General features: G+C 42.8%; 1 pseudogene; it reads left to right on the top strand.

The window, feature by feature from the left end:
• The window catches only part of LOC127450981 (integrin alpha-IIb-like), a 39,065-nt pseudogene extending 26,299 nt beyond the window's left edge, over positions 1-12,766 (top strand).
• Positions 12,767-13,224: the final 458 nt, after the last annotated feature.

Below are 13,224 nucleotides of genomic sequence, written 5' to 3'. Positions count from 1 at the left end.
CTATACCCAAACCCTAAACCTAACCATGACTTTAAAAGAAACAATTTTTAAGAAAAAGTATGAAAGAGAAACATCAGGGTTTGGAACAAGACAATGACATTTATTGTATAAATAACTATGCATTGAGTAACCAAATCTGTTCATAGAAGTTTCCTTTCTTAAAATAGTGTTAGATAGGAGGCTCCTGTATTGTATCAAATTAAAATTCTGTTTTTTGATTGGTTGGTCGCTATGGGGATAAAAGTCATACCATTTCATATGAACCAGTTTGTAGGACATCTATCGATTTTACCATGTTGTACGAATTATTTTAAGTTTTCATGGAACTATGTTGGAAAAGTCATTGCAACCTTAGGCATAACAGCCTAAAGGTCTGTGCTGAGGTTTGTGGCTATAGCTTGAAAACTCCAGGAGTTACAGTCAGAAATTGTGGTCAACTATGGTAAAATAATATCAAAACATCAGTATGTTGGCTTTGTCAAGTCCACATAATAAACAATACACTAATTTAGTCTATCAGTGATCTTTCATGTCCATTCTTTCCTTTTAAGCCTGGGTTCAAGGACAAGATAAGTCCAATTTTCATCTCAGTGAACTACACTCAGGCTGATTCCCAAGATGTCGTGTTGCATGGACGAAGTGTCGCTGTGAGACACAGCGCATATTCCTTAATATGAACCTGTTAAAATGTTTTATTTGTATCTAGAAATTTAGACACTTAGCTTATCCTAAACTGTGGTCCTGACAACATCTGAATTTAAGCTGAAGGCAGTGGAAGCATTGACAGTTGAAGTTCTTTTGTTAACAACGAGTGAGTTCTAGTTATTCAAGTATAAAGAAACAAGCATGTTGATCACTGCTGTTGTAACCGTTCCTGCTCAACCTGCTCCAAGCAGATTTGAACTGGCGTCAGCCGGATTGCGCTAACGAGGAGGCTAAAGGCTACAGCTTCTAGCATTAGTCGCTAGTGCGCCTCTTGAGGCCAGGGGAGTGAGGTTTACACATACCGCACAGCTATCACAAACCAGCTGGCTCCAGTTACACTGTCAGACATTTATCTTAAGCATACATGTCATAAATAGGTCGCCAGAAACAATCTTTATTGGGGACGGGAATCCAGCGCTGCTGATTATCAAGGTAGAGAATCATGAAGAGGGAGCCAATGAGACCATGCTATAAACCACCCCGCGGGCACACACACACTTTCAGAGTGTTGTGGGTGACTGGGAGGTGAGGCTTTAATCATTTCCTATTTGCTTCAGATGTAAACACTATCTACAGGACATGAAGCCTTTTCATACTGTTGTGTGAAAGCCCTAATGCTGTGAAATGTCACTTTGCTTGCAAACTGAAAAGTGACAATGTTTATTCGGTCAAGTCTGTTTTGACTCTAGTCTAGATGGCATAGTTGGGCAAAGTGAGTACTCACAAAAACAATATCTCCAAAAGGATCACGGTTTTTGGGAAACTGTCTTCCATCGGTCAGACAACTAGATCAAGACTATCAAAATGAAATCTGACTGTCCTTGTTTCTTTCAGGATGTTTATTTCATGCTCCTCTAAATAGAAGAATTATTGCCAGGATGTGTCGGAACCAGATTTTGCTTTGGACATCAAGTGGTGACCTAACACTCTACCAAACTTGTTTATCGTAAAAAAATACAAATAAAAAAAAAAGCCATGACAATATGCAACATTATTAACATTAGTTTTTTTAATGTCTTTTACATATTTATGGTTTTATGCTTTCGGCAGCTAATAATTCACAGCACAAAATACATTGTAATCGGCACAAACTACATTTATCCTCTCTGAAAGTGAACCCGTATTTAATGTAGACTGCAGCATATATTTTCTCTACCTTGCGTAATTGTGTTAATGGTTTTTAAGTATAATGGCATGGCATACAACCTGTCCATTGGCATCTGTGTTGGCAACTGCATAATTTAACTAGCTTCTACTAAGTTACTCATGAATTTGCACCAAAACACAGAGTTTGGTTGTACGCATAGCCTCTAATGTCAACAACAAATGATATGGGTAGCATTTTTTACTCCTTTCTTATTTGTTATGCCAACAATGCATAAATTGGTTAGTTGCATTTATTATTTAGCATTGTTTTATTCCCCCTACTCTGGGTTTCAATCCATCAGTTGAGAACCAACAAAATGTAGTTTGCAAATCTTAGGACTTCAGTCACTTGGTCTGTAGCTAGAAGAAGGAAAACGGGTCAGTCATTGTGGTTTGTGATCTGGGCAAGCCCTTGGAGGCTTGACATCAGGTGAGGATAACATTATCACATAATAACACATCTCAGACATCTCTAACACATCTCTTTTACGTGTGACCATTTATGTTCAGTCTGTTGTAGAACATATTGCTCAATCTGCTCTCTGTTGTTTTCTCCAATTCAGCAGAAGGCAAGTCTTTATTCAGCATGAGCGTTCTGGAACAGGTGGAGAACCATATTATGTTCCAAGTGCAAATAAAAAGGTGTAAAACATCCATATACATACACCATTTAAATTATATAAACTCACACCATCTGTGCTTTAAGCAGAATCCCAGAAACAAAGATTTTCTTTGCTGGCTTGTTTGCTTTACTATAAATGTTCCCAAATGTTCTGACATTTTGTGCCTGATGATAATGATCGTTATCTACTGTCTTTTACTCTTGATCTCCCTTATTATTTTCAGTAAGAGCAGTCAGAACCCAGACAGTAACCTGGTCCAATTGCAGGTTGATGTTAATGCACCTCCCTGGAGATGCGTGGGTTAGTGCGACTATCATTTTTTCCTCTTATCACTTTGTTTCCAGCCTATTAAAAAGGATGAAACTGAAGGGAGATACTGATTTGTAGGATAAAATATAGAATAAAAATCCACATACAAGCAATAATTTGAGATAAATGATTTTCAGATCTGTTAAAACTGTTATATTCTTACCCCAAAGCCCATGAAAACAAAATTTGACATTTGTGGCTTTTAGTCCATTTATAGTAGGTTTGATGCCAACTAGAATACTCCTAAAAGTTCACAAAATAAAACTTTTCGCAGATATACAGTATGTTCATTTAAAATTAGCTGCCTTTCTCTTACAGGAACAAAAAAGTTGACTCATCTTGTACACAGGAATGAAAACGTAATTTTATCATATACTGTAAAGTAGTCTGTAGTAGAATGAGAATGCCCATCCCCCAGTACAGTCCCACCTCCCTTTGACCAGCAAAAGAAGAAAATCATCATTCATGGCTGTTACATAAACCAAAGGCTACTTAAAAATAGATATTCATTATGTCGCAATACATCTTTCTCTTTCAATATGAAATATATCATAGGAAAAGAAGAGTGCTGTAAAGACCATTGCATTTGTTAAGCCATTTTATGGGGTCTTAAAAGTTTTGATGAGTCTCAGCTACAGTGATGTCATTAAACATACTGTCCAGTCAACGCTAAGATTAAACTAGAGTTTCCTGTTGCACAAAATGGGTCCTATCTGCTGTATGTGTTAGCTAATGCTTCAGAGGAGCAGCTCTCCAGTAAAAAAAAAAAAAAAAAAAAAGACTACTCCAACATCGATCTACGTGGGGTGAGAGAGCCCCCTACTGACCATATGGAAATTACATCTTCAAATACCTTTTTCTACAAAAATAACCGGAGTTTACCGCACATGATTATGCCTACAGAAAAACGGCAGCAATGTCATCAAACAAAGACTGTGTACCATGGTACAGCAATGGTATCAATGGTAGTAGATTACCATGGTACTTGGAGCTGAGCGCTTGCTGTATTCATCCATAGATTGTTTGTTTGTTTGTTTGTTTGTTTGTTTGTTCTGCACCAAGTAAAAAAGTTTCAAGTTCATGTCCAAAAACCATGGTAATAGCATAGTACTTTTTTTATAAGTGTGTAATACCCTTTATTCAATGGCAAGTTCCTCTTTTATCTAGGTTGACACTCACAATTAGTAAAGCTGGTTTCCACCAACATCACTGTAACCCAGGTTCAGAACAGAATCTGAACATCAATTATTATTATTATTATTATTATTATTATTATTATTATTATTATTTAAATAACATACATATAAAAATACATATTATTTTGAACAAAATTGTTGTGACCCTTTCTAAATATATATATATAGTTAGTGTGACAACCTTTGCCTTTAAAACAGCACCAGTTCTCCTAGGTACACCTGGACACAGTTTTTCTTGGTTGTTGGCAGATAGGATGTTCCAAGCTTCTTGGAGAATTCGCCACAGTTCTTTTATCTATTTAGGCTGTTTCAGTTGCTTCTGTCTCTTTATGTAATCTCAGACTGAGACGATGTTCAGTGGGGGGCTTTGTGGGGGCCATGACATCTGTTGCAGGGCTCCCTTTTCTTCTATTCTAATCTTTTCTATTTGCAAAAGTAATGTTTGGGAGTCTAACATTTATATTTCCTATTGACACACTAAAGCTGAAGATACAAATAACCATCTTAAGACAAATGCTTTTGTGAAACATCTTATGTGCCTAAGACTTTTGCACAGTACTGTGTGTGTGTATATATATATATATATATATATGTATTCAACCATTATGCTGTGGCTAAATTCTCATTTATTAAGGAACCCTGAAACGACTTATATATTTTTTTAAATTATATTATTACTTATTATATTAATTATTAACATAATAATGAAAATAATTATTACATTAATATAATTACTTTGTTATAATAATAATTGTTGTTGTTGTTGTTGTTGTTGATATTATTATTATAATTATATATTTTAAAAACATCTAAAAACGTAAAATTTCGAATCATAATATTGTGACCCTTTCTAAATACAAATTATACCGGTTGTCACGTTTGCATTTGCAAAACCACAAAGCAGTTGAATTGATTGTATTATCTAATCTCCACCAGAAGAGGGTAATATCACTTAACATACAGACTGGCCACTCTTTCCTTTACAATTTTTTTTTTTTTTCTGGTTACCATTCTATCGTTCTAGTTCAGCCACATATTACATCTGATCAACAGTATATTATATTTCATCTAATTATATATATATATATTATATATATATATATATATATATATATATATATATATATATATATATATATATATATATATATATATATATAAACATTATAAAATCACAGAATAAATAAATAAATAGGCTAAATAAATAAATGATTAGATGAGAGGGCCATGCTAGGAATGATGAGCAGACTGTTGGTACAGACCTTCTTACAGGTGAGCAAAACATAAAAAGAGATCATGTTTATTTTAATCTTCGTTTTTTCTGACTCCTCTTTCTCTTTCTGCTCCCCTCCCCTATTCTCAGTTCAGATGACTGGTGTAAATGATGTTCTTCACTCCATGGCTTACTATGAGGTGGTAGATGTGCCCTTAAAGATCCAGACAGTTGTGCTTTCAAGAGGGAAAGTAGAGGTAAGACTTCAGTTCTTTTGGGTTGTATCATCAAACTTGCACCCCATCATATATCTAAAAATGTTCTGCGCTATGTTGCCAGACACATACAAGTATAGTGTGGAGATGCACAGATGGACAGGAGGAGGTGTCTGTTTGGTGGATTGTGGTGTCAGTCACTGCTGGGCTGCTTACTGGCTGCACTGAGCTTCTGGGATGTACTTCCCTGTCTTGAATAGCAGAAGGAGCTTTGTCCCATTAAGATCTACCTACCAACATTTTGCTTTCAGTAAGACAACAAACATATCATCACATCATTATTCAAACACTAACTATAATACACCCTTGAGCTGGTCATATTTACCATCTAAATGTATTATCAATTTACCTTTAATAAGAATAAAAACACAGTATTGTTTATTTGGTTAATTCCATCAACAGACTTCCATCTGTAAACACACAACACATTTTTTATGGTGGGATTTTTCTAGCGCATCAGTTCTATATGTAATGATGATGGAGAGGACATGCAGCAACTGAATGAAGACCCGACCGAAACATCAGACCACAAATCTTGAGGTTAATGTTTGGGTTTTGTCTCCTTTTAAGAGAATTTGATGGACATTCACTTTTTGGTTTTGTGTTGCATTTAGGCCACAACATAAATCTTGACATAGATGTTTATTATTTAGTTTCCTGTTGATTGTCAGATGCTTGATTAATTTCAGTTTATACACATACTTTGGTCACTTATAATAACCTATAACCCTAACCAATACTTTTTATGCATACTTTGGTCTATAAAACTCTACAGACATATACTCTTATGGTGATAGAGCTGTTCAGCTGTGACATCAATTTGTAGACAATCCTGGAAGGCTAATTCCCTTTTTAATTCATTTTTATAATGGGGTTTTCAGTTTATGAGGGAAAAAAAGGTCTGTGTTAAACATTACCCCAAACGTGAATTTTGTAGCTGCCGTGTTTTTACAAAATGCATGTTGCTAACAAGTTGCTAAATAAGGACTACAAATACCACATGCATTTAAGTGAACGTGTCTGATGAAATGGAAAACCGTTGTAGTCGTTATCTAGCAACTTGTTAGCAACATGCTGTTTTAAAAAACACAGTGGCTTCAAAATTCACGTCTGGGGTATGACTGTGTGTAAATTATGTTGTAGAACAAAACTACCAAGTATTTTCAAGTTAAGTTTACAACAGACCTTATTTTACTCATAAATCCCAAACTACCATTGTTTAAAAAAAAAAACAAAAAAAAAAACAGGGAAATCCAGAGGGAACCCTTGGCACAAAGTGCTGAACAGCTCTGTACTCTCCTCACTGACATCGTGGCAATTACCTAGTAAATAGGTGTGATCATATTCCAAGCATAGTTTTTGTTTAATAAGATATTTTGCATCTTTAAGTAATATTTGCACTTTGACAGTGCAGTGTATTCTGAATTTTTAAAGTTATATTAAACATGTATGCTTAGTATAGACTTACATTTAATACAACCAGGCATTGGTGACCAGCCCAGCAGGCACTGTGGAGTCATACTGTATGGTGTTACATTCAGACAAACATAGAATTCAGTGAGACTGACATACCACTGTCACATTTTGATATATCAATAAAAAACAAGACTTGTCTCCATAGTACTCCTGGTGATGATCCACTTGATTGCTCATTGTAAATAAATTAATTTCTGATTATGTTCTTAATTCCAAACCATTACATTTTCTTGTCTGCACTGAATAGTGAAATCTCAGTGCTTTGGGATTGGCCTACAAATCACATTAATTACATTACTTTACATAGACATTTATTTGCAATGCAGCAGTGACCACAGTTGTGTTCTACTTAAGACATTGAAGGGAAAACTTGCCCCTAATTTTCAGAAACATTGTTGACCAAGGTGGCCTGGGTAGCTCAGCAAGTAAAGATGCTGACTACCACACCTGGAGTCGCAAGTTCGAATCCAGGGCGTGCTGAGTGACTCTAGTCAGGCTTCCTAAGCAACCAATTGGTCCGGTTGCTGGGGGGGTAGAGTCACACTGGATTAACCTCCTCGTGGTCACTATAATGTGGTTCTCGCTCTCGGAGGGCCGCATGGTGAGTTGTGCGTGGATGCCGCAGAGAATAGCATAAGCCTCCACACGCGCTAGGTCTCCACGGTAACACGCTCAACAAGCCACGTGATAAGATGCGTGGATTGACTGTCTCAGACGTGGAGGCAACTGAGATTCATCCTCCGCCACCCGGACTGAGGTGAGCCACTACACCACCACGAGGACTTAGAGCGCATTGGGAATTTGGCATGCAAAAATTGGGGAGAAAAGGGGAGAGAAAAAAAAAAGAACGAAAAATGGTTGACCGTAGTGTTTTTTAGAGGTTGATTGTAAAACATTTTCCATTGGTCCACCCCATTCCAGAATATGTGGTTACATTCCTGCCTTGGGCTAACAGTTTTAGGATGGATAGAGCCATAGATACTGGGGTGAAAGGTAGGGGCATTTCTAGGGGCTTAATGGTTCAGGAGGTAGTATTGATGTAAGGGGCCGAAAACAATATACAGTCAGGCCCAGAAATCCTGGATACAGTCCTGAGGATGAAAGTGTGTACACATGAATCAACACAGTAAGGGGTCGTTCACACCGAACTAGTTTTTCCATCTGTTAGCAATGTTTTTAACTTATTTTCTATGTAAACATGCGTTAGGCGTACACTGGCAGCCAAAAGTTTGGAATAATGTACAGATTTTGCTGTTTCAGAAGGAAATTGGTACTTTAATTCACCAAAGTGGCATTAAACTGATCACAAAGTATAGTCATGACATTACTGATGTTAAAAACAGCACCATCACTATTTGAAAAAAGTAATTTTTGATCAAATCTAGAAAGGCCCCATTTCCTTCCAGCAGCCATCACTCCAACACCTTATCCTTGAGTAATCATGCTAAATTGCTAATTTGGTATGAGAAATTCACTTGCCATTATATCAAACACAGTTGAAAGCTATTTGGATCGTTAAATAAAGCTTAATGTCCTGGTTACTTTCATAACCTCCATTCCCTGATGGAGGGAATGAGACGTTGTGTCGATGTAGTGACACTAGGAGTCACCCTTGGGAGCCCCAAACACCTCTGATCTTTGAAAAAAGGCCAGTGGGAATTGGCGAGTGGAATTTGCATGCCACTCCCTCGGACATACAGGTATTAAAGGAGCTGGCTCGCAACCACTCATTCAGGTTTTGTGCTGAGGATCCGAGATGGGGTCTCGGCCATTTCAGCGGGTAGTTCAGAGTTGTGGCAGGAGGGACACAATGTCTCGTTCCCTCCATCAGGGAACGGAGGTTACGAAAGTAACCAGGACGTTCCCTATCTGTCACTCACTCGACGTTGTGTCAGTAGACAGTAGAGGTCCTATACGACTATACGAAATGCCACAACTAGCTGAACTGTGTTATGTGGACTGGTGGTGCGAGATGGGTAAACCATTGCGTGCCTCGTAGCCAGCGCACCTGGCCATCACGTAACCTCCCCAACACTCCTATGAGCGTCCTACGGTCCCCTGCACCTCAGGGACAAGTCGACTGCCCAAAATGGGGACAGGCCGCCCCAGCCGTGGCCTCTTCTCTTCTTTTTTTCTCCCCAAAAAAGAATGGAAATCATTCAGCTGGGGGCCATAAATGTCCACGTCCTGGGGGTGTCCATTCCCAAAGGGAAGACACCGCGGAGACCACATCCTGCCTGAAGGGGAGGCAGTTGTGTGGAAATACGTCACATGGTCTTACCGAGTCTTGTCGGCAGTGTCGCAAGTCCCCGTGGGAGGTCCTACCCAGAGGGGACAGAACTCTACAAACACGGCGACTAGTGGCAGAGGGGAACTCTGCCCAAGGAAGATGCAGGTTTACCAACAGGGAAACCGTCTCATGGAAGATACATCACACAGGGTTACAAACAGGCAACCAGCGCATGTGGAGCACCTACCCCAGTACAGGGCCTAATAGCACACATACTGGGCCGGCATTGAGTTTCTCCACGAACTCGACTGCCACAGGGTTAAGGAGGAAGGACATCCAGGGTCTACGACCTCATGAACACGGCTGGAGGGTAACAAGTGCACGTCTCCCCCTCCAGGATGGGAAAGGTGCTATACGCAAGCGGTACACCTGGCCAATTTACCTGTTCGTACCTGACAACACACGGGACAAACCGGCTCAACCCGGAGATTAAGGAACCTCGCGAAGGTATTGGGTGTTGCCCAGCCCGCTACTCTACCAATGTCTGCCAAAGAGGTGCCATTGGTCGGGGCCCAGGAGGCCACCACACTCCTGGTGGAGTGTGCTGAAGCCCCAAGGGGGGCGGCACGTCCTGGGCATGGTATGCCAAAGCGATGCCGTCAACAACCCAGGGGGCGATCCTCTGTTTGGAGTCAGCGCTTCCACTCCGCTGTCCTCCGAAGCAGACAAAGAGCTGCTCAGAGCCTCTAAAGCTCTGCATGCGATCCAAGTAGATGCGCAAAGCACGCACTGGACACAGCAACAAAAAGGCTGGGTCTGCCTCCTCCTGGGGCAGCTTCGTTTACAGGTTCAACACCTGATCCCTAAACGGGGTCGTGGGAACCTTGGGCATATAGCTCGGTCAGGGCCTTAGGACCATGTGAGAGTATTCCGGACTGAACTCCAGGCATGTGTCGCTGACAGAGAATGCCTGCAGGTCCCCTACCCTCTTGATGGATGTGAACTCAGTCAGGAGGGCAGTCTTCAAGACACTGCCTTTTGCTCAGCTGACTCCAGGGCTCAAACGGGGCTCCCCGCAGGACCACGGAGAGATCCCGTGAGGGAAAGAGGTGCGGTCTGGGAGGATTCAACCACCTCGCGCCTCTAAGGAACCTGATGATCAGCTCGTGCTTCCCTAAATACTTACCATCAACTGCATTGTGGTGCGCCACCATAGTGGCCACATACACCCTCAAGGTGGGGGGGACAGCTGCCCCACCAGACTCTCCTGCAGAAAGGAAAGCACCAACCCGACTGCACATCTCTGGGAGTCTTCGCATCGGGAAGAACACCACTTAGTGAACAGACGCGACTGCAAGACATACCCTGAGTGATCGTGTCTACCACAGTGGGTGGTAGGCCACTTAGGTTTTCCACGTCCCATCCAAGGGCCAGACATGAACATTCCAGAGGTCTGGTCACGGGTGCCAGATGGTGCCCAGAGAGGAGAACCCTCCTCAGGGGATTTCGCCAGGGAGGGGCTGTCGCGAGGAGTGTGAGGTCCGAGACCCAAGTCTGGGTGGGCCAGCAGGGTGCCACTAGGATGACCTGCTCCTCATCCTCCCTGACCTTGCACAGGGTCTGTGTAAGTAGGCTCACTGGGGGAACACATACTAGCATGGCCCCCGGGGCCAGCTGTGTGCCAGCGCATCTGTGCCGAGGGAAGCCTCGGGCAGGGCGTACCAGAGCAGGCAGTGGGTGGATTCCCGGGAAGCGAACAGGCTTACCTGCGCTTGACTGAATCATCTCCAAACCAGCTGGACCACCTGGGGGTGGAGTCTCCACTCTCCCTTGAGTGAGACCTGTCGCGACAGCGTGGGATGTGAGTGGCTCGCAATGACTTGAGTTGCTGCTGACTCCAGAGAAGGAGGTGGTGGGCGAGTTGTGACATCCGACGCGAGTACAAGCCACCTTGGTGGCTACTGTATGCTACCATCGCTGTGTTGTTTGTCTGGACCAACACGTGCTTGCCCTGGATCAACGGCCGAAGCCTCCGCAGGGCGAGCAACATTGCGAGCAACTCGAGGCAGTTGACATGCCAACGCAGTCGCGGCCCTGTCCCGGAGCCCGCGGCTGCGTGCCCATTGCACAAGGCGCCCCAGCCACGCTCTGAGGCATCTGTCGTAACCACGACGCACCTGGGGTACTTGCACTAAGGGGACTCCTGCCCGCAGGAATGCAAGGCCCATCAAAGGGCTGAACAGGTAGCAGCAGATCGGTGTAATGACCACGTGATGTGTGCCGCAGCGCCATGCCCACCTCATGACTCGAGTCTGACGCCAGTGCTGAAGCGGTCTCATATGCATTGACCCGAGCGGCGTGACCGCCGTCGAGGATGCCCCAGGAGCCTCTGAAAATGCTTCAGTGGGACCACCCTGCTCTGCCTGAACAACTTCAGGCAGTTCAGCACTGACTGCATGCGCTCGCTCATGAGGTCCACCATCATAGAGACTGAGTCTAACTCCAACCCAAGGAAAAGAGATGCTCTGTACCGGGGAGAGCTGCCCTTTCCCCAGTTGACCCGAAGCCCCAACCGGCTGAGGTGCCTGAGCACCAAGTCCCTGTGCACACACAAGTCTCGAGAGTGAGCTAGAGACAGCCATTCGTCGAGACAGGTGAGGATGCAGATGCCCACTTCCCTTAGTGGGGCAAGGGACCGACCATAGGGGAGGACCTTGTACTTGTGCACCTGGCCCTCGAAGGCGAACCGAAGAAAGGGCCTGTGCCGAGGAGAAACCGAGACATTGAAGTACGCATCCTTCAGGTCTACCGCCACGAACCAATCCTGATGCCAGACTCTCGCTAAAATGCGTTTCCGCGTCAGCATCTTGAATGGGAGTCTGTGCAAGGCCCAGTTCAGAACTCATAGTGTGCATGTGCCAACCACCTGTGTATGTGTGCACAGTCAAATAGAGTGTTCGCTGAAAGGTGAGCGTTCGGCTGTGTATATGCTAAGCATCAAAAAAGTATACTTTAGGCTTAAGAGTAAGGCTAAAAACCAAATTACTTAAAAGTGTTGTCAGAGAACTATAAATGGCCTTCAAAATAAAAGTGTTGATTAGTTTATGAGTTTATGGAAGCCTCCTAATTCTCTTGTGCGCAGTAAGTATTTTGCTGCATTTGTCAAAGTTCCCGAAATTGAGCAATGCGTGTGGTGCATTTTGTCCCTTGTAGAGACATATTACGATTCTGAGAGGTCAAATATTACCTCAGTTGCAGCAATGAAAATCCTGTTGCAGCGATTTTCACTGCCCTTTTTGCATGACAAGTGTGTTTAAGCCGACAAGACTGGACAAATTTAAATTGCATCTCCAAAGCCACTCCAACAAGGCAGTTGTCTATGGAGATATAAACACATGGGTTGTTTGTCAATATATGTAGCACAAATATTTATATTTACTTTACTTTTCACAGATGTGGCTTGGGCTGTAGAGCATTACTCCATTTCCACTGTCTGTACTGAGCAACTACAGTTTTAAGGAGACAATTTTGAAAATCATTCACATGTTTGTAAAAATAAACAGCATCCCACTTGCCAAAATGCCACTAACCACCAGTGCAATAGTGCCCACGCCAATGGTCAGAGACACACCATCAACCACCAGTGCAACAGTGCCCACGCCAGTGGTCAGAGACACACCATCAACCACCAGTGCAACAGTGCCCACGCCAGCGGTCAGAGACACACCACCAACCACCAGTGCAACAGTACCCACGCCAATGGTCAGAGACACACCACTGACCACCAGTGCAACAGTGCCCACGCCAGCGGTCAGAGACACACCATCAACCACCACTGCAATAGCGCCCACGCCAGTGGTCAGAGACACACCTTCATCCACCACTGCAACAGTGCCCAAGCCAGTGGTCAGAGACACACCATTATCCACCACTGCAACAGTGCCCACGCCAGTGGTCAGAAACACACCATCGACCACCAGTGCAACAGTGCCCACGCCAGCAGTCAGAGACACACCACCGACCACCACTGCAACAGTGCCCATGCCAGCAG

This window comes from Myxocyprinus asiaticus, chromosome 13 (genome assembly GCF_019703515.2).
Source record: "Myxocyprinus asiaticus isolate MX2 ecotype Aquarium Trade chromosome 13, UBuf_Myxa_2, whole genome shotgun sequence".
Taxonomy (NCBI): domain Eukaryota; kingdom Metazoa; phylum Chordata; class Actinopteri; order Cypriniformes; family Catostomidae; genus Myxocyprinus; species Myxocyprinus asiaticus.
This window is presented reverse-complemented; position numbering and strand designations above follow the sequence as displayed.